The sequence below is a fragment of the Pseudophryne corroboree genome, chromosome 2, assembly GCF_028390025.1.
Source record: "Pseudophryne corroboree isolate aPseCor3 chromosome 2, aPseCor3.hap2, whole genome shotgun sequence".
Classification (NCBI taxonomy): domain Eukaryota; kingdom Metazoa; phylum Chordata; class Amphibia; order Anura; family Myobatrachidae; genus Pseudophryne; species Pseudophryne corroboree.
The window spans coordinates 337,946,496-337,969,681 of record NC_086445.1 but is presented as its reverse complement, the minus strand read 5'-3'; the positions used below and the strand labels follow the sequence as shown (position 1 = coordinate 337,969,681).

At 47.7% G+C, this 23,186-nt stretch overlaps 1 protein-coding gene across 2 annotated transcripts in view; it reads right to left on the bottom strand.

Moving 5' to 3' along the window:
• Positions 1-23,186, bottom strand: part of GPC6 (glypican 6) — a 1,112,124-nt gene that overhangs the window by 830,054 nt on the left and 258,884 nt on the right. Inside the window, exon 1 of one of the 2 annotated variants that reach the window (XM_063953011.1) lies at positions 22,439-22,622. The exons of the other annotated variant lie outside the window; for it this stretch is intronic. The gene's annotated coding sequence lies outside the window, so the exon portion shown is untranslated. Of the gene's footprint in view, positions 1-22,438; positions 22,623-23,186 lie in introns of those variants that run through there. 2 annotated transcript variants of the gene reach the window in all.

Below are 23,186 nucleotides of genomic sequence, written 5' to 3'. Positions count from 1 at the left end.
AAAAAAAGAGGCGCAATGAGGTAGCTGACTGTGTGAGTAAGATAAGCGACCCTAGTGGCCGACACAAACACCGGGCCCATCTAGGAGTGGCACTGCAGTGTCACGCAGGATGTCCCTTCCAAAAAACCCTCCCCAAACAGCACATGACGCAAAGAAAAAAAGAGGCGCAATGAGGTAGCTGACTGTGTGAGTAAGATAAGCGACCCTAGTGGCCGACACAAACACCGGGCCCATCTAGGAGTGGCACTGCAGTGTCACGCAGGATGGCCCTTCCAAAAAACCCTCCCCAAACAGCACATGACGCAAAGAAAAATAAAAGAAAAAAGAGGTGCAAGATGGAATTGTCCTTGGGCCCTCCCACCCACCCTTATGTTGTATAAACAAAAGAGGACATGCACACTTTAACCAACCCATCATTTCAGTGACAGGGTCTGCCACACGACTGTGACTGATATGACGGGTTGGTTTGGACCCCCCCCAAAAAAGAAGCAATTAATCTCTCCTTGCACAAACTGGCTCTACAGAGGCAAGATGTCCACCTCATCATCATCCTCCGATATATCACCGTGTACATCCCCCTCCTCACAGATTATCAATTCGTCCCCACTGGAATCCACCATCTCAGCTCCCTGTGTACTTTGTGGAGGCAATTGCTGCTGGTCAATGTCTCCGCAGAGGAATTGATTATAATTCATTTTAATGAACATCATCTTCTCCACATTTTCTGGATGTAACCTCGTACGCCGATTGCTGACAAGGTGAGCGGCGGCACTAAACACTCTTTCGGAGTACACACTTGTGGGAGGGCAACTTAGGTAGAATAAAGCCAGTTTGTGCAAGGGCCTCCAAATTGCCTCTTTTTCCTGCCAGTATAAGTACGGACTGTGTGACGTGCCTACTTGGATGCGGTCACTCATATAATCCTCCACCATTCTTTCAATGTTGAGAGAATCATATGCAGTGACAGTAGACGACATGTCCGTAATCGTTGTCAGGTCCTTCAGTCCGGACCAGATGTCAGCATCAGCAGTCGCTCCAGACTGCCCTGCATCACCGCCAGCGGGTGGGCTCGGAATTCTGAGCCTTTTCCTCGCACCCCCAGTTGCGGGAGAATGTGAAGGAGGAGATGTTGACAGGTCGCGTTCCGCTTGACTTGACAATTTTCTCACCAGCAGGTCTTTCAACCCCAGCAGACTTGTGTCTGCCGGAAAGAGAGATCCAAGGTAGGCTTTAAATCTAGGATCGAGCATGGTGGCCAAAATGTAGTGCTCTGATTTCAACAGATTGACCACCCGTGAATCCTTGTTAAGCGAATTAAGGGCTCCATCCACAAGTCCCACATGCCTAGCGGAATCGCTCCGTGTTAGCTCCTCCTTCAATGCCTCCAGCTTCTTCTGCAAAAGCCTGATGAGGGGAATGACCTGACTCAGGCTGGCAGTGTCTGAACTGACTTCACGTGTGGCAAGTTCAAAGGGCATCAGAACCTTGCACAACGTTGAAATCATTCTCCACTGCGCTTGCGACAGGTGCATTCCACCTCCTATATCGTGCTCAATTGTATAGGCTTGAATGGCCTTTTGCTGCTCCTCCAACCTCTGAAGCATATAGAGGGTTGAATTCCACCTCGTTACCACTTCTTGCTTCAGATGATGGCAGGGCAGGTTCAGTAGTTTTTGGTGGTGTTCCAGTCTTCTGTACGTGGTGCCTGTACGCCGAAAGTGTCCCGCAATTCTTCTGGCCACCGACAGCATCTCTTGCACGCCCCTGTCGTTTTTTAAAAAATTCTGCACCACCAAATTCAAGGTATGTGCAAAACATGGGACGTGCTGGAATTTGCCCATATTTAATGCACACACAATATTGCTGGCGTTGTCCGATGCCACAAATCCACAGGAGAGTCCAATTGGGGTAAGCCATTCCGCGATGATCTTCCTCAGTTGCCGTAAGAGGTTTTCAGCTGTGTGCGTATTCTGGAAACCGGTGATACAAAGCGTAGCCTGCCTAGGAAAGAGTTGGCGTTTGCGAGATGCTGTTACTGGTGCCGCCGCTGCTGTTCTTGCGGCGGGAGTCCATACATCTACCCAGTGGGCTGTCACAGTCATATAGTCCTGACCCTGCCCTGCTCCACTTGTCCACATGTCCGTGGTTAAGTGGACATTGGGTACAGCTGCATTTTTTAGGACACTGGTGACTCTTTTTCTGAGGTCTGTGTACATTTTCGGTATCGCCTGCCTAGAGAAATGGAACCTAGATGGTATTTGGTACCGGGGACACAGTACCTCAAACAAGTCTCTAGTTGGCTCTGCAGTAATGATGGATACCGGAACCACGTTTCTCACCACCCAGGATGCCAAGGCCTCAGTTATCCGCTTTGCTGTAGGATGACTGCTGTGATATTTCATCTTCCTCGCAAAAGACTGTTGGACAGTCAATTGCTTGGTGGAAGTAGTAAAAGTGGTCTTACGACTTCCCCTCTGGGATGACCATCGACTCCCAGCAGCAACAACAGCAGCGCCAGCAGCAGTAGGCGTTACACGCAAGGATGCATCGGAGGAATCCCAGGCAGGAGAGGACTCGTCAGAATTGCCAGTGACATGGCCTGCAGGACTATTGGCATTCCTGGGGAAGGAGGAAATTGGGGTGGTTTGCGTGAGCTTGGTTACAAGAGGAAGGGATTTACTGGTCAGTGGACTGCTTCCGCTGTCACCCAAAGTTTTTGAACTTCTCACTGACTTATTATGAATGCGCTGCAGGTGACGTATAAGGGAGGATGTTCCGAGGTGGTTAACGTCCTTACCCCTACTTATTACAGCTTGACAAAGGGAACACACGGCTTGACACCTGTTGTCCGCATTTCTGTTGAAATAGTTCCACACCGAAGAGCTGATTTTTTTGGTATTTTCACCAGGCATGTCAACGGCCATATTCCTCCCACGGACAACAGGTGTCTCCCCGGGTGCCTGACTTAAACAAACCACCTCACCATCAGAATCCTCCTGGTCAATTTCCTCCCCAGCGCCAGCAACACCCATATCCTCCTCATCCTGGTGTACTTCAACACTGACATCTTCAATCTGACTATCAGGAACTGGACTGCGGGTGCTCCTTCCAGCACTTGCAGGGGGCGTGCAAATGGTGGAAGGCGCATGCTCTTCACGTCCAGTGTTGGGAAGGTCAGGCATCGCAACCGACACAATTGGACTCTCCTTGTGGATTTGGGATTTCGAAGAACGCACAGTTCTTTGTGGTGCTACTGCTTTTGCCAGCTTGAGTCTTTTCATTTTTCTAGCGAGAGGCTGAGTGCCTCCATCCTCATGTGAAGCTGAACCACTAGCCATGAACATAGGCCAGGGCCTCAGCCGTTCCTTGCCACTCCGTGTGGTAAATGGCATATTGGCAAGTTTACGCTTCTCCTCCGACAATTTTATTTTAGGTTTTGGAGTCCTTTTTTTACTGATATTTGGTGTTTTGGATTTGACATGCTCTGTACTATGACATTGGGCATCGGCCTTGGCAGACGACGTTGCTGGCATTTCATCGTCTCGGCCATGACTAGTGGCAGCAGCTTCAGCACGAGGTGGAAGTGGATCTTGATCTTTCCCTAATTTTGGAACCTCAACATTTTTGTTCTCCATATTTTAATAGGCACAACTAAAAGGCACCTCAGGTAAACAATGGAGATGGATGGATACTAGTATACAATTATGAATGGACTGCCGAGTGCCGACACAGAGGTAGCTACAGCCGTGGACTATTGTACTGTACTGTGTCTGCTGCTAATATAGACTGGATGATAATGAGATGTAGTATGTATGTATAAAGAAGAAAGAAAAAAAAACCACGGGTAGGTGGTATACAATTATGGACGGACTGCCGAGTGCCGACACAGAGGTAGCTACAGCCGTGGACTACCGTACTGTACTGTGTCTGCTGCTAATATAGACTGGTTGATAATGAGATGTAGTATGTATAAAGAAGAAAGAAAAAAAAAACACGGGTAGGTGGTATACAATTATGGATGGACTGCCGAGTGCCGACACAGAGGTAGCTACAGCCGTGGACTACCGTACTGTACTGTGTCTGCTGCTAATATAGACTGGATGATAATGAGATGTAGTATGTATAAAGAAGAAAGAAAAAAAAACCACGGGTAGGTGGTATACAATTATGGATGGACTGCCGAGTGCCGACACAGAGGTAGCTACAGCCGTGGACTACCGTACTGTACTGTGTCTGCTGCTAATATAGACTGGATGATAATGAGATGTAGTATGTATAAAGAAGAAAGAAAAAAAAACCACGGGTAGGTGGTATACAATTATGGATGGACTGCCGAGTGCCGACACAGAGGTAGCTACAGCCGTGGACTACCGTACTGTACTGTGTCTGCTGCTAATATAGACTGGATGATAATGAGATGTAGTATGTATAAAGAAGAAAGAAAAAAAAAACCACGGGTAGGTGGTATACAATTATGGATGGACTGCCGAGTGCCGACACAGAGGTAGCTATAGCCGTGGACTACCGTACTGTACTGTGTCTGCTGCTAATATAGACTGGTTGATAATGAGATGTAGTATGTATGTATAAAGAAGAAAGAAAAAAAAACCACGGGTAGGTGGTATACAATTATGGACGGACTGCCGAGTGCCGACACAGAGGTAGCTACAGCCGTGGACTGCCGTACTGTACTGTGTCTGCTGCTAATATAGACTGGATGATAATGAGATGTAGTATGTATGTATAAAGAAGAAAGAAAAAAAAACCACGGGTAGGTGGTATACAATTATGGACGGACTGCCGAGTGCCGACACAGAGGTAGCTACAGCCGTGGACTACCGTACTGTACTGTGTCTGCTGCTAATATAGACTGGATGATAATGAGATGTAGTATGTATAAAGAAGAAAGAAAAAAAAACCACGGGTAGGTGGTATACAATTATGGATGGACTGCCGAGTGCCGACACAGAGGTAGCTACAGCCGTGGACTACCGTACTGTACTGTGTCTGCTGCTAATATAGACTGGATGATAATGAGATGTAGTATGTATAAAGAAGAAAGAAAAAAAAACCACGGGTAGGTGGTATACAATTATAGATGGACTGCCGAGTCCCGACACAGAGGTAGCTACAGCCGTGGACTACCGTACTGTACTGTGTCTGCTGCTAATATAGACTGGTTGATAATGAGATGTAGTATGTATGTATAAAGAAGAAAGAAAAAAAAACCACGGGTAGGTGGTATACAATTATGGACGGACTGCCGAGTGCCGACACAGAGGTAGCTACAGCCGTGGACTACCGTACTGTACTGTGTCTGCTGCTAATATAGACTGGTTGATAATGAGATGTAGTATGTATAAAGAAGAAAGAAAAAAAAACCACGGGTAGGTGGTATACAATTATGGATGGACTGCCGAGTGCCGACACAGAGGTAGCTACAGCCGTGAACTACCGTACTGTGTCTGCTGCGACTGGATGATAAATAATGATATAAAAAATATATATATATCACTACTGCAGCCGGACAGGTATATATTATATAATGACGGACCTGCTGGACACTGTCTGTCAGCAGAATGAGTTTTTTATAGAATAAAAAAACACCACACAAGTCACACGACGAGTGTTTAACTTTTTCAGGCAATCACAATATAGTATACTATACTGGTGGTCAGTGTGGTCAGGTCACTGGTCAGTCACACTGGCAGTGGCACTCCTGCAGCAAAAGTGTGCACTGTTTAATTTTAATAATATGTACTCCTGGCTCCTGCTATAACCTATAACTGCTCCCCAGTCTCCCCCACAATTAAGCTGTGTGAGCACAGTCAGATATTATACATAGATGATGCAGCACACTGGGCTGAGCACACAGATATGGTATGTGACTGAGTCACTGTGTATCGTTTTTTTCAGGCAGAGAACGGATTATATTAAATAAAACTGCACTGGTGGTCACTGGTCAGTGGTCAGTCACTAGTAAACTCTGCACTCTCTAGTACTCCTAAGCTCCAGTAAATCAAGTGTCTCTGTCTCAATCTCACTCTCTCTCTTCTAATCTAAATGGAGAGGACGCCAGCCACGTCCTCTCCCTATCAATCTCAATGCACGTGTGAAAATGGCGGCGACGCGCGGCTCCTTATATAGAATCCGAGTCTCGCGATAGAATCCGAGCCTCGCGAGAATCCGACAGCGTCATGATGACGTTCGGGCGCGCTCGGGTTAACCGAGCAAGGCGGGAAGATCCGAGTCGCTCGGATCTGTGTAAAAAAAGCTGAAGTTCGGGCGGGTTCGGATTCCGAGGAACCGAACCCGCTCATCTCTAGTTGTAATGTTTATCTATGTTTTACCAAAGGTCATTTGACTGAATTTGCCAAGACTTGTATTCGTAGTAAATCATAACCAACCCAGAGCTGTAACTAGACTTTTTGGTGCCCTGTGCCAGAAAGAGAATTGGTGCTCCCCCCACGTTCCTCACTACAAGGAAATGGATTTGGACACATATCCTCTTTATAACACATTCATGCACTTAACTTGTTGTATTCCAAACACCCTACTTATTGAGCTATTTGATCCTGCAGAAATTTTTAACTATATGAAACAGTGTTTTTTTTTATTATTATTTTTCACAATAGCTGGATTACATTTACTTCTCATGCAGTTATCTCCTGTATATTTGCCCAGATCGGTCACTCTGTGACTGTGTGGATAATGGTGGGCGGAGTCAGAGTAAATGAGTCAGAGTCACAGATCTGAATGCACATAGGAAACACACACACACATGCACAGTATAATGCATATAGGACCTTAGTGCATGTTATGGGTCCAGCTGCAATGGTGAAAAGTGGGGACAGGACTTTACAACACTGGGGGCGGGATGTACTAAAGATAAAATGCAGTAAAACCCCCATTTTACCACATATTCATTAGGGATGAGCGGGTTCGGTTCCTCGGAATCCGAACCCGCCCGAACTTCATGTTTTTTTACACGGGGCCGAGCGACTCGGATCTTCCCGCCTTGCTCGGTTAACCCGAGCGCGCCCGAACGTCATCATGACGCTGTCGGATTATCGCGAGGCTCGGATTCTATCGCGAGACTCGGATTCTATATAAGGAGCCGCGCGTCGCCGCCATTTTCACACGTGCATTGAGATTCATAGGGAGAGGACGTGGCTGGCGTCCTCTCCGTTTATAGAGAAGAGAGTGAGACAGTAGAGAGAGACACAGTAGTAATTTTGGGGAGCATTAGGAGGAGTACTAGTTACTTGCTGAAGTGATAGATAGTGTGACTGTATATTATCTGACTTGTGGGGGAGACACTGACAGTGGGGAGCAGTTAGAGTCTGAGAGCAGGACTCAGGAGTACATATAACGTACAGTGCACACTTTTGCTGCCAGAGTGCCACACTGCCATTGTGACCACACTGACCACCAGTATAATATATATTGTGATTGTCTGCTTAGGAGTACTACTTGCAAGTTGCTGATAGTGTGACCAGTGACCTGACCACCAGTCACCACCAGTTTAATATATATATATATATAATTGTATATAATATATATATATAATATTGTATACCACCTACCCTTGGTTTTTTTTTTTTCTTTCTTCTTTATACATACTACTATAGTAGCTTACTGTAGCAGTCTGCGGTGCTGCTGAGCTGACTGTGTCCAGCAGGTCCGTCATCAGTCATTACAAAATAAATATATATACCTGTCCGGCTGCAGTACTAGTGATATTATATATATATATATATTGATTTCATCTCATTATCATCCAGTCTATATTAGCAGCAGACACAGTACGGTAGTCCACGGCTGTAGCTACCTCTGTGTCGGCAGTCGCTTGTCCATCCATAATTGTATACCACCTACCCGTGGTTTTTTTTTTTCTTTCTTCTTTATACATACTACTATAGTAGCTTACTGTAGCAGTCTGCGGTGCTGCTGAGCTGACAGTGTCCAGCAGGTCCGTCATCAGTCATTACATAATAAATATATATACCTGTCCGGCTGCAGTACTAGTGATATTATATATATATATATATTGATTTCATCTCCTTATCATCCAGTCTATATTAGCAGCAGACACAGTACGGTAGTCCACGGCTGTAGCTACCTCTGTGTCGGCAGTCGCTCGTCCATCCATAATTGTATACCACCTACCCGTGGTTCTTTTTTTTGCTTTCTTCTTTATACATACTACTATAGTAGCTTACTGTAGCAGTCTGCGGTGCTGCTGAGCTGACAGTGTCCAGCAGGTCCGTCATCAGTCATTACATAATAAATATATATACCTGTCCGGCTGCAGTACTAGTGATATTATATATATATATATATATTGATTTCATCTCATTATCATCCAGTCTATATTAGCAGCAGACACAGTACGGTAGTCCACGGCTGTAGCTACCTCTGTGTCGGCAGTCGCACGTCCATCCATAAGTATACTAGTATCCATCCATCTCCATTGTTTACCTGAGGTGCCTTTTAGTTGTGCCTATTAAAATATGGAGAACAAAAATGTTGAGGTTCCAAAATTAGGGAAAGATCAAGATCCACTTCCACCTCGTGCTGAAGCTGCTGCCACTAGTCATGGCCGAGACGATGAAATGCCAGCAACGTCGTCTGCCAAGGCCGATACCCAATGTCATAGTACATAGCATGTAAAATCCAAAACACCAAATATCAGTAAAAAAAGGACTCCAAAATCTAAAATAAAATTGTCGTCGGAGAAGCGTAAACTTGCCAATATGCCATTTACCACACGGAGTGGCAAGGAACGGCTGAGGCCCTGGCCTATGTTCATGGCTAGTGGTTCAGCTTCACATGAGGATGGAAGCACTCAGCCTCTCGCTAGAAAACTGAAAAGACTCAAGCTGGCAAAAGCACCGCAAAGAACTGTGCGTTCTTCGAAATCCCAAATCCACAAGGAGAGTCCAATTGTGTCGGTTGCGATGCCTGACCTTCCCAACACTGGAAGTGAAGAGCATGCGCCTTCCACCATTTGCACGCCCCCTGCAAGTGCTGGAAGGAGCACCCGCAGTCCAGTTCCTGATAGTCAGATTGAAGATGTCAGTGTTGAAGTACACCAGGATGAGGAGGATATGGGTGTTGCTGGCGCTGGGGAGGAAATTGACAAGGAGGATTCTGATGGTGAGATGGTTTGTTTAAGTCAGGCACCCGGGGAGACACCTGTTGTCCGTGGGAGGAATAGGGCCGTTGACATGCCTGGTGAAAATACCAAAAAAATCAGCTCTTTGGTGTGGAAGTATTTCACCAGAAATGCGGACAACATTTGTCAAGCCGTGTGTTGCCTTTGTCAAGCTGTAATAAGTAGGGGTAAGGACGTTAACCACCTCGGAACATCCTCCCTTATACGTCACCTGCAGCGCATTCATAATAAGTAGTGACAAGTTCAAAAACTTTGGGCGACAGCGGAAGCAGTCCACTGACCAGTAAATCCCTTCCTCTTGTAACCAAGCTCACGCAAACCACCCCACCAACTCCCTCAGTGTCAATTTCCTCCTTCCCCAGGAATGCCAATAGTCCTGCATGCCATGTCACTGGCAATTCTGACGAGTCCTCTCCTGCCTGGGATTCCTCCGATGCATCCTTGCATGTAACGCCTACTGCTGCTGGCGCTGCTGTTGTTGCTGCTGGGAGTCGATGGTCATCCCAGAGGGGAAGTCGTAAGCCCACTTTTACTACTTCCACCAAGCAATTGACTGTCCAACAGTCCTTTGCGAGGAAGATGAAATATCACAGCAGTCATCCTGTTGCAAAGCGGATAACTGAGGCCTTGACAACTATGTTGGTGTTAGACGTGCGTCCGGTATCCGCCGTTAGTTCACAGGGAACTAGACAATTTCTTGAGGCAGTGTGCCCCCGTTACCAAATACCATCTAGGTTCCACTTCTCTAGGCAGGCGATACCGAGAATGTACACGGACGTCAGAAAAAGACTCACCAGTGTCCTAAAAAATGCAGTTGTACCCAATGTCCACTTAACCACGGACATGTGGACAAGTGGAGCAGGGCAGGGTCAGGACTATATGACTGTGACAGCCCACTGGGTAGATGTATGGACTCTCGCCGCAAGAACAGCAGCGGCGGCACCAGTAGCAGCATCTCGCAAACGCCAACTCTTTCCTAGGCAGGCTACGCTTTGTATCACCGGTTTCCAGAATACGCACACAGCTGAAAACCTCTTACGGCAACTGAGGAAGACCATCGCGGAATGGCTTACCCCAATTGGACTCTCCTGTGGATTTGTGGCATCGGACAACGCCAGCAATATTGTGTGTGCATTAAATATGGGCAAATTCCAGCACGTCCCATGTTTTGCACATACCTTGAATTTGGTGGTGCAGAATTTTTAAAAAAACGACAGGGGCGTGCAAGAGATGCTGTCGGTGGCCAGAAGAATTGCGGGACACTTTCGGCGTACAGGCACCACGTACAGAAGACTGGAGCACCACCAAAAACGCCTGAACCTGCCCTGCCATCATCTGAAGCAAGAAGTGGTAACGAGGTGGAATTCAACCCTCTATATGCTTCAGAGGTTGGAGGAGCAGCAAAAGGCCATTCAAGCCTATACAATTGAGCACGATATAGGAGGTGGAATGTACCTGTCTCAAGCACAGTGGAGAATGATTTCAACGTTGTGCAAGGTTCTGCAACCTTTTGAACTTGCCACACGTGAAGTCAGTTCAGACACTGCCAGCCTGAGTCAGGTCATTCCCCTCATCAGGCTTTTGCAGAAGAAGCTGGAGGCATTGAAGGAGGAGCTAAAAGGGAGCGATTCCGCTAGGCATGTGGGACTTGTGGATGGAGCCCTTAATTCGCTTAACAAGGATTCACGGGTGGTCAATCTGTTGAAATCAGAGCACTACATTTTGGCCACCGTGCTCGATCCTAGATTTAAAACCTACCTTGGATCTCTCTTTCCGGCAGACACAAGTCTGCTGGGGTTCAAAGACCTGCTGGTGAGAAAATTGTCAAGTCAAGCGGAACGCGACCTGTCAACATCTCCTCCTTCACATTCTCCCGCAACTGGGGGTGCGAGGAAAAGGCTCAGAATTCCGAGCCCACCCGCTGGCGGTGATGCAGGGCAGTCTGGAGCGACTGCTGATGCTGACATCTGGTCCGGACTGAAGGACCTGACAACGATTACGGACATGTCGTCTACTGTCACTGCATATGATTCTCTCACCATTGAAAGAATGGTGGAGGATTATATGAGTGACCGCATCCAAGTAGGCACGTCAGACAGTCCGTACTTATACTGGCAGGAAAAAGAGGCAATTTGGAGGCCCTTGCACAAACTGGCTTTATTCTACCTAAGTTGCCCTCCCACAAGTGTGTACTCCGAAAGAGTGTTTAGTGCCGCCGCTCACCTTGTCAGCAATCTGCGTACGAGGTTACTTCCAGAAAATGTGGAGAAGATGATGTTCATTAAAATGAATTATAATCAATTCCTCCGTGGAGACATTGACCAGCAGCAATTGCCTCCACAAAGTACACAGGGAGCTGAGATGGTGGATTCCAGTGGGGACGAATTGATAATCTGTGAGGAGCGGGATGTACACGGTGATATATCGGAGGATGATGATGAGGTGGACATCTTGCCTCTGTAGAGCCAGTTTGTGCAAGGAGAGATTAATTGCTTCTTTTTCGGTGGGGGTCCAAACCAACCCGTCATTTCAGTAACAGTCGTGTGGCAGACCCTGTCACTGAAATGATGGGTTGGTTAAAGTGTGCATGTCCTGTTTATACAACATAAGGGTGGGTGGGAGGGCCCAAGGACAATTCCATCTTGCACCTCTTTTTTCTTTCATTTTTATTTGCGTCATGTGCTGTTTGGGGAGTGTTTTTTGGAAGGGCCATCCTGCGTGACACTGCAGTGCCACTCCTAGATGGGCCAGGTGTTTGTGTCGGCCACTAGGGTCGCTTATCTTACTCACACAGCTACCTCATTGCGCCTCTTTTTTTCTTCTTTGCGTCATGTGCTGTTTGGGGAGTGTTTTTTGGAAGGGCCATCCTGCGTGACACTGCAGTGCCACTCCTAGATGGGCCAGGTGTTTGTGTCGGCCACTAGGGTCGCTTAGCTGAGTCATCTAGCGAAAAATAATATTGTGAGGTGTGAGGTATTCAGAATAGACTGAAAATGAGTGGAAATTATGGTTTTTGAGGTTAATAATACTTTGGGATCAAAATGACCCCCAAATTCTATGATTTAAGCTGTTTTTTAGGGTTTTTTGAAAAAAACACCCGAATCCAAAACACACCCGAATCCGACAAAAAAAATTCGGTGAGGTTTTGCCAAAACGCGGTCGAACCCAAAACACGGCCGCGGAACCGAACCCAAAACCAAAACACAAAACCCGAAAAATTTCAAGTGCACATCCCTAATATTCATATGTACTAACCATCGACCGCCGCGTTTTCGCCCCATAGGGTATCACCATCTTTTTATGTTGATACCCTATAGAAGCTTATGGGATTCTTACTGCCGCCACCGCATCCCGCCGCCGCCCCGCTCACGATGACCCCCCTCCACCCGGCATACCTGTGTGTCACTGAGCTGCTGCTGGTGCGCCCCCCCCCCCCCTCCTTCTCCCCCACAGCACAGCCTTATCACCTTCCGGCTGCAGGGGGGAGGAGGAGCCCGGGGACTCCCTGCACACATCACCTCCCGAGTCTGGGAGGTGACGGAGACCCCCGCTGACATCATTGCGGGGATCTCCTGTACCGCATTGCGATACTAATCGCATATGTTAGTACATATGCGATTAGTATCGCTGCGTTAGGCGGCGAGGGGCGGCGATGACATATAGTACATCCCGCCCTAAGACAGCTGTCAGCTGTGATACATATACACAGTATAATGCATATTGCAGGGTATAGGGGCTGCAGGGGAGCACCGGGCACCTGTATACCCCGGGTATATGTGTGACCTGCAGGAGCCGTTACCTGGTCCGGTGTCCGCAGGTCTGCAGCCGCCTCAGACTCTCCTCATTCCTCCCCGGGCGTTGTGAATATGACCCACGGCACCCACACACCCGACCCTCCCCCAACCTCAGCGCCCCCGGTCCCCTCCCCCATCCGCGGTAGGTAGGAGGGGCATAGAGGGAGAAGCCAGCCCACACTATCAAATTCTTAAAGTGCCCATGGCTCCTAATGGACCCATCTATACCCCATGGTACTAAATGGATCCCCAGTATCTTCTACGACATTAGAGTTGTTCGCTCGCTGACGTTTTTAGCAGAATTGCAATCAGGCTAAAAACTGGCAAATCTGCGCACGCGTATGGGCCACAGGGCGCATGCGCTAAGTACTTTCACACAAAACTATTCAATTTTACACAGGGCTGTGCGACGCTTTTCAGTCGCTCTGTTGATCGGTGAGTGATTGACAGGAAGTGGGTGTTTCTGGGTGGTAACTGACCGTTTTCCAGGAGTGTGCTAAAAAACGCAGGCGTGCCAGACGAAAACGCAGGAGTGGCTGGGGAAACGGGTGAGTGGCTGGCTGAACGTAGGGCGTGTTTGTGACGTCAAACCAGGAACCAAACAGTCTGCAGTGATTGCAATCTAGGAGTAGGTCTGGAGCTACTCAGAAACTGCAGGGAAATATTTAATAGCAGAACTGCTAAACTTTCATTAGCAATTCTGCTAAGCTAAGATACACTCACACAGGGCGGCAGCCTAGCGTGTGCAATGCTGCTAAAAGCAGCAAGCGAGCGATCAACTCGGAATGAGGGCCATTATTTGTTGCTGGCAAGCGTGCTTCAAAGTAAAGTACTGTAGAAACAAAATGTAAAGTGCTTAGACAATGTGAAGTTGTCAAGATTTATGTTCGTTGGTTTGAACTAATGCTGTCTCATAATTTCTTACATATCTTCTCTGTGGTTTGACATATGACCCCTAGTTCTGGTAGACCTCACCACATAGAAACAAAATATGTCTATTTCACTTTGTCATCCCTTTGAGAATTTTACAGATTGTTGCATCTTATTGAGTCTCTGGGCTATGTGTGAAAGATATCAAGCATAACTAATCAGCTTGTAGCTTTTGCTTAACAATCCACTCCATTATTTCATGTTGTCATTTTGTTAAATCCCAGCACCAATTACATGGAATGGCATATCTGGTTTGGAGACACAATTATTATATATTAATTTTAATGTGGGACTTACTTTACATTGTGCCTCTGAAATACAAGTTATTTTGGTGAAACTAGGTATTTAAAAATTAAGGTGTGTGGACTAACCCCCTTTGGAATTTCTATATACTTTGAAGGCTTAATTTTGGCCCAGGATCCAAGCCATCTATTACACTGTAGGTGGGTGATTCTCCAGAAAGTGAACATAAAGTCCCGTGCATCGCACAATTTTTTTTTTTTTCTTTTTAAACTGGTCTGTTAAGAAACTGTTGCTATATGAAAACTTAATTGCTTAGTAGCAATGCCTTACCCTATAACTTAAAACACACCAAAATCTTGATATTTTGAAGAAGTACGTCATTTTAACTTGTGTAGCTGTCCCGTGCATATCGGAGAATCGCCCAGGTATTTTAATCAGCGCAAGACGATGTGTCACAATGGTAATCTTATGTTCTAAAAATAAGAATTTACTTACCGATAATTCTATTTCTCGTAGTCCGTAGTGGATGCTGGGAACTCCGTAAGGACCATGGGGAATAGCGGCTCCGCAGGAGACTGGGCACAAAAGTAAAGCTTTAGGACTACCTGGTGTGCACTGGCTCCTCCCCCTATGACCCTCCTCCAAGCCTCAGTTAGGATACTGTGCCCGGACGAGCGTACACAATAAGGAAGGATTTTGAATCCCGGGTAAGACTCATACCAGCCACACCAATCACACCGTATAACCTGTGATCTGAACCCAGTTAACAGCATGATAACAGAGGAGCCTCTGGAAAGATGGCTCACAACAATAATAACCCGATTTTTGTAACAATAACTATGTACAAGTATTGCAGACAATCCGCACTTGGGATGGGCGCCCAGCATCCACTACGGACTACGAGAAATAGAATTATCGGTAAGTAAATTCTTATTTTCTCTGACGTCCTAGTGGATGCTGGGAACTCCGTAAGGACCATGGGGATTATACCAAAGCTCCCAAACGGGCGGGAGAGTGCGGATGACTCTGCAGCACCGAATGAGAGAACTCCAGGTCCTCCTCAGCCAGGGTATCAAATTTGTAGAATTTAGCAAACGTGTTTGCCCCTGACCAAGTAGCTGCTCGGCAAAGTTGTAACGCCGAGACCCCTCGGGCAGCCGCCCAAGATGAGCCCACCTTCCTTGTGGAATGGGCTTTTACAGATTTTGGCTGTGGCAGGCCTGCCACAGAATGTGCAAGCTGAATTGTACTACAAATCCAACGAGCAATAGTCTGCTTAGAAGCAGGAGCACCCAGCTTGTTGGGTGCATACAGGATAAACAGCGAGTCAGATTTCCTGACTCCAGCCGTCCTGGAAACATATTTTCAAGGCCCTGACTACGTCCAACAACTTGGAGTCCTCCAAGTCACTAGTAGCCGCAGGTACCACAATAGGTTGGTTCAGATGAAACACTGAAACCACCTTAGGGAGAAAATGAGGACGAGTCCTCAATTCCACCCTGTCTGAATGGAAGATCAGATAAGGGCTTTTACAGGATAAAGCCCGCCAATTCTGACACGTGCCTGGCCGAGGCCAGAGCCAACAACATGACCACTTTCCATGTGAGACATTTTAACTCCACAGATTCAAGTGGTTCAAACCAATGTGACTTTAGGAACCCCAAAACTACATTGAGATCCCAAGGTGCCACTGGAGGCACAAAAGGAGGCTGTATATGCAGTACCCCTTTTACAAACGTCTGAACTTCAGGTAATGAAGCTAGTTCTTTCTGGAAGAAAATTGACAGGGCCGAATTTTGAACCTTAATGGACCCCAATTTTAGGCCCATAGACACTCCTGTTTACAGGAAATGCAGGAATCGACCTAGTTGAAATTCCTCCATCGGGGCCTTACTGGCCTCGCACCACGCAACATATTTTCGCCAAATGCGGTGATAATGCTTTGCGGTTACATCCTTCCTGACTTGATCAGGGTAGGGATGACTTCATCCGGAATGCCTTTTTCCTTCAGGATCCGGCGTTCAACCGCCCTGCCGTCAAACGCAGCCGCGGTAAGTCTTGGAATAGACAGGGTCCTTGCTGGAGCAGGTCCCTTCTTAGAGGTAGAGGCCACGGGTCCTCCATGAGCATCTCTTGAAGTTCCGGGTACCAAGTCCTTCTTGGCAAATCCGGAGCCACGAGTATGGTTCTTACTCCCCTTCGTCTTATAATTCTCAGTACTTTTGGTATGAGAGGAAGAGGAGGGAACACATACACTGACTGGTACACCCACGGTGTTACCAGAGCGTCCACAGCTATCGCCTGAGGGTCCCTTGACCTGGCGCAATACCTGTCCAAATTTTTGTTTAGGCGGGACGCCATCATGTCCACCTTTGGTTTTTCCCAATGGTTTACAATCATGTGGAAGACTTCTGGGTGAAGTCCCCACTCTCCCGGGTGGAGGTCGTGCCTGCTGAGGAAGTCTGCTTCCCAGTTGTCCACTCCCGGAATGAACACTGCTGACAATGCTATCACATGATTTTCCGCCCAGCGAAAAATCCTTGCAGCTACTGCCATTGCCCTCCTGCTTCTTGTGCCACCCTGTCTGTTTACGTGGGCGACTGCCGTGATGTTGTCCGACTGGATCAGCACCGGCTGACCTTGAAGCAGAGGTCTTGCTTGGCTTAGGGCATTGTAAATGGCCCTTAGCTCCAAAATATTTATGTGAAGTGATGTCTCCAGGCTTGACCACAAGCCCTGGAAATTTCTTCCCTGTGTGACTGCTCCCCAGCCTCGCAGGCTGGCATCCGTGGTCACCAGGACCCAGTCCTGAATGCCGAATCTGCGGCCCTCTAGAAGATGAGCACTCTGCAACCACCACAGGAGAGACACCCTTGTCTTTGGTGACAGGGTTATCCGCTGATGCATCTGAAGATGCGATCCGGACCATTTGTCCAGCAGGTCCCACTGGAAAGTTCTTGCGTGGAATCTGCCGAATGGAATTGCTTCGTAGGAAGCCACCATTTTTCCCAGGACCCTTGTGCACTGATGCACTGACACTTGGCCTGGTTTTAGGAGGTTTCTGACTAGTTCGGATAACTCTCTGGCTTTCTCCTCCGGGAGAAAACACAATTTTCTGGACTGTGTCCAGGATCATCCCTAGGAATAGAAGGCGTGTCGTCGGGATCAGCTGCGATTTTGGAATATTGAGAATCCAACCGTGCTGCCGCAGCACTATCTGAGATAGTGCTACCCCGACTTCCAACTGTTCCCTGGATCTTGCCCTTATCAGGAGATCGTCCAAGTAAGGGATAACTAAAACTCCCTTCTTTCGAAGGAGTATCATCATTTCGGCCATTACCTTGGTAAAGACCCGGGGTGCCGTGGACAATCCAAACGGCAGCGTCTGAAACTGAAAGTGACAGTTCTGTACCACAAACCTGAGGTACCCTTGGAGAAGGGTAAATTGGGACATGTAGGTAAGCATCTTTGATGTCCAGAGAGACCATATAGTCCCCTTCTTCCAGGTTTGCAATCACTGCTCTGAGTGACTCCATCTTGAATTTGAACCTTTGTATGTAAGTGTTCAAGGATTTTAGATTTAAAATTGGTCTCACCGAGCCGTCTGAGGGAGACGTCGGTAAAGCAGACTTTATGAAAACGGCGAGGGGGAGATGTCTCGAATTCCTTGAGACGGGCCCCCACCGTGCCTGAGTCCGCTTGTAAAGCCCCAGCGTCATGCTGAGGACTTTGCGGAGGCGGGAGAGGGCTTTTGTTCCTGGGAACTGGCTGTTTGCTGCAGCCTTTTTCCTCTCCCTCTGCCACGGGGCAGAAATGAGGCGCCTTTTGCCCGCTTGCCCTTATGGGGCCGAAAGGACTGCGCCTGATAATACGGCGTCTTCTTAGGTTGAGAAGCTACCTGGGGTAAAATGTGGATTTTCCAGCAGTTGCCGTGGCTACCAGGTCTGATAGACCTACCCCAAATAACTCCTCCCCCTTATAAGGCAATACTTCTATGTGCCTTTTAGAATCCGCATCACCTGACCACTGCCGCGTCCATAAACCTCTTCTTGCAGAAATGGACAGCTCGCTAACTCTTGATGCCAGTCGGCAAATATCCCTCTGTGCATCACGCATATATAAAAATGCATCTTTCAAATGCTCTATAGTCAGTAATATACTGTCCCTATCTAGGGTATCAATATTTTCAGTCAGGGAATCCGACCACGCCACCCCAGCACTGCACATCCAGGCTGAGGCGATTGCTGGTCGCAGTATAACACCCGTGTGAGTGTATATACATTTTAGGATATTCTCCTGCTTTCTATCGGCAGGTTCCTTTAGGGCGGCCGTATTAGGAGAGGGTAGTGCTACCTGTTTAGACAAGCGTGTGAGCGCTTTATCCACCCTAGGGGGTGTTTCCCAACGTGCCCTATCCTCTGGCGGGAAAGGGTATGATGCCAATAACCTTTTAGGAATTATCAGTTTTTTATCGGGGGAAACCCACGCCTCATCACACACTTCATTTAATTCCTCGGATACAGGAAAAACTACAGGCAGTTTTTTCTCACCAAACATAATACCCTTTTTAGTGGTACTTGTATTATCAGAGATATGCAATACATTTTTCATTGCTGCAATCATGTAACGTGTGGCCCTACTGGAAGTCACGTTTGTCTCATCATCATCATCGACACTGGAGTCAGTATCCGTGTCTGTGTCTGCCATTTGAGGTAACGGGCGTTTTAAGCCCCTGATGGCGTTTGAGACCCCTGGACAGGCACAAGCTGAGTAGCCGGCTGTCTCATGTCGTCAACTGTCTTTCGTAAAGAACTGACACTGTCACGCAATTCCTTCCATAAGCTCAGCCACTCAGGTGTCGACTCCCTAGGGGGTGACAACTCTATAATAGGCAATTGCTCCGACTCCATCTCATTTTCCTCCTCAAACATGTCGACACAATCGTACCGACACACCGCACACACACAGGGAATGCTCTGATAGAGGACAGGACCCCACTAGCCCTTTGGGGAGACAGAGGGAGAGTATGCCAGCACACACCAGAGCGCTATATATAGACAGGAATACCACCAGGGCCGGTGCTAGGGTGTCCGGCGCCCCCCTGCAAACAATAAATTTGCGCCCTCCCTCCCATATGTAATAAAGGGACAGTGCTCGACAAAGGGGCGTGGTCTCACATGGAAGGGGCGTGGCCACTTAATAGTGTCCCCAATTCAAATTACGCCACACAGTATCACAATCGTATTCACATTATACCACACGTAGTGCCTTTGATTCATAGTGCACCAGACAGTTCTGTACCTAATTCACATTACGACACACAGTAGTGCTCCTTATACACAATGGGGGTCATTCCGAGTTGATCGCTCGCTAGCTGTTTTTAGCAGCCGTGCAAACGCTATGCCGTCGCCCACTGGGAGTGTATTTTAGCTTAGCAGAAGTGCGAACGGATGCATCGCAATTTTTGTGTAGTTTCAGAGTAGCTCAAAACCTACTCAGCGATTGCGATCACTTCAGACTATTCAGTTCCGGATTTGACGTGGCAACACCGAAATGTTCGACTAACAAGGACTTGTTAGTCGTGTGTGATTCTTTCTGTATTAAGGTGGTAATTCTGAGTTGATCGCAGCCAGCAACTTTTTGCTGCTGTGCGATTAACTAATCCACGCCTATGGCGGAGTGTATTTTAGCTTAGCGGGGCTGCGTTGTGCAGCCCTGCTGAGCTAAAAAAGTTTTATGCTGCTGAGGAGTAAGGCTGGTTATACTCACCCTGTGCGACAGATCCAGCGATGTTACTCCCGGCGTTGACGTCAGACATTCGCCCTCCATTTGCCTGGACACGCCTGCGATCGAATGACCACTCCACGAAAACGGCATCCAACGGTGAGTATCCGCACCGGAACGCCTCTCTGCTGTCAATCTTCTTACGTTCGGCTTCATTTTCTTTGTTCGCTGTGCGCGCCTCCGTCACCGGGCAACGACGCGCATGCGCAATGTGAATGTCGCGCATGCGCAGTTCTGACTCGTTCGCCCTGCAGAGAACCCCCTATTTCCAAAGAGTGCCGCCATCAGTCACTGTGCTATATATATATATATATATATATATACACACACACACACACACTATATAGTATATATACACACAGACACACATACACACTATATAGTGTGTGTGTGTGTATATATATGTGTGTGTGTGTGTGTGTGTAGTATATATATATATATATACGTATATATATACGTATATGTGTGTGTGTGTGTGTGTGTGTGTGTGTGTGTGTGTGTGTGTGACCCACAGCCTAAGATGTAAATTTTAATGTTAGCAGCAGCGCGAAGAAAAATCTTATTAAAAAGGCAGCCTTACTGTTTGCTGACAGGCTGCTGTGACACAGGGCTCCACATGCCGTCCGGGATCAGCCCTCCTCCTTCTTCTCTCATCTGTGCAGCCTGCGTGCCCAGCCAATGACTGAGCCGCAGGCTGCTGTTTCACATGCTATTGGACAGCTGAGCCGTCGCTCAGCTGTCCTGTAGCGCTAGTATGCGGCGCCGGCTCTGTGTATATGAACAGCGGAGAGCAGGGACCGCAGCACCGCAGATCAGATCGGATCTGCGGTGGGCGGCAGGGGGTTGAAAGCCGGCTCTGTGTGGGAGAGTTCATTGGGGAGGAGGGTGTAGAAACAGGAGGGTGGGAGCCGGAGCCGCGCTTCATGTTGCCTGCGTCTGTCATACAGTGTGACAGAAGCAGCGGCAGCCGGGAGCCAGCAGCAACAGCAGAGCGGGGAGAGCGCCTCTTCCGACCAGCGCCTCCCTGCTTTGCAGGAGCTGCTGAGCGGGTAGCGCCGGCTCTGAATACCACTATAAAACGTGCTTTTCCCTTTATAGCTGCTGTTATTATTAGAACTGCGCCAAATTAGTGCCCCCCTCTCTTTTTTACCCTTTTCTGTAGTGCAGGACTGCAGGGGAGAGTCAGGGAGACGTCCTTCCAGCGGAGCTGTGATGGAAAATGGCGCCTGTGTGCTGAGGGGATAGGCTCCGCCCCCTTCTCGGCGGCCTTTTCTCCCGCTTTTTGGTGAGTTCTGGCAGGGGTTAAAATACATCCATATAGCCCTGGGGGTCATATGTGGTGTATTTTCGCCAGCCAAGGTGTTTACATTGCTGCTCAGGGCGCCCCCCCCCCTAGCGCCCTGCACCCTCAGTGACCGAAGTGTGATGTGTGCCTGAGTAACAATGGCGCACAGCTGCAGTGCTGTGCGCTACCTTGTTGAAGACTGATGTCTTCTGCCGCCGATTTTTCCGGACCTCTTCTTGCTTCTGGCTCTGTAAGGGGGCCGGCGGCGCGGCTCTGGGACCGGACTCCGAGGCTGGGCCTGTGTTCGGTCCCTCTGGAGCTAATGGTGTCCAGTAGCCTAAGAAGCCCAAGCTGGCTGCAAGCAGGCAGGTTCGCTTCTTCTCCCCTTAGTCCCTCGATGCAGTGAGCCTGTTGCCAGCAGGTCTCACTGAAAATAAAAAACCTAAAACTAAACTTTCACTAAGAAGCTCAGGAGAGCCCCTAGTGTGCACCCTTCTCGGCCGGGCACAAAAATCTAACTGAGGCTTGGAGGAGGGTCATAGGGGGAGGAGCCAATGCACACCAGGTAGTCCTAAAGCTTTACTTTTGTGCCCAGTCTCCTGCGGAGCCGCTATTCCCCATGGTCCTTACGGAGTTCCCAGCATCCACTAGGACGTCAGAGAAATAACATTTACAGTCATGTCTAAATTTAAAATAATTTTATATTCTAAAACAACACGTTTACAATGCAAAATCTCAAATGTATCAAATAATACAGATTTGACACATACTTCTATTATCATCTTTTGGAGAGAACCACATCACATTTGTTTATGTGATGTTCTGTGATGATATGATGAGGGTGAGCAGTTGCGTCAGCAAAACTGCTGTAAGTAGATATAGAACTGATTATTACTTTCTGATTTCTTTTTCCATTTCATTTTTAATCTACTGTAACTTTGTAGCATGTGCTGCAATAGCAACCATTTTGATAAATTGTCTATAGTGCCAGGCAGCAACTTCATGAATACAACCTGCTGTCTTTATTATACACCATAAAATGCAAATCTCCAAATGAACATTGTATTTTATTGGAAAAGCTTAATTTGAAATTGAACTTTGACAATCAATACTATGTACTGATGCATCTGATGGAATGCAGATTTATTTCATGAACTAATTTGCCATTCTGTAACGGGGCTCATCTAGAGGTGGTTGCACACAAGAAGTAGCACATTTACTTACATCTGTTTAATCGGACGCATCTCAAAAAATCAGCTTTTGCTTCAGGCACACAGGCGTATGTGGTCAGTTGCCCATATACAATGTAATTGAATAAAAGCTAATTACATCTTTTGCTAAGCTTCTAGGAGGTAGTTTCTAACTGTGGTCACATGGAAGAATGACAATCGCCAAGGTGCGTGGTCAGGCTGTTGCAGTTGGAAACAGTTAGAGCCAACAACCAGGAAGTGACAAGAGGGAGTAGTGATCTTAGAGCTGGGGACCTGGAAGGGAGCTGCTGCACTTCTCTTGGGTGGGAGAAGATCAGGTCTGTGGCAGATGCTATGATGCCCATCCAATGCCAAGCTAAGATAGAGAAAGTGAGCCAAAAGAAACCCAACAGAGAGTAAGGGATCAATCCAATTAAGGTGGTCATTCCGAGTTGTTCGCTAGCTGCATTTGTTCGTTATGCAGCGTTGAGGCAAAAAAATGGCACTTCTGCGCATGCATATGCGGCGCAATGCGCACGCGCGACGTACTATTACAACGAACAAAGTAGTTTTACACAGGGTCTAGCGATGCTTTTCAGTCGCACAGGCAGCCGCAGAGTGATTGACATGAAGTGGGCGTTTCTGAGGGTCAACTGACCGTTTTCAGGGAGTGTTCGGAAAAACGCAGGCGTGTCAGGAAAAATGCAGGCGTGGCTGGGCAAACGCAGGGCATGTTTGTGATGTCAAATCAGGAACTGAATGGTCTGAAGTGATCGCAAGCG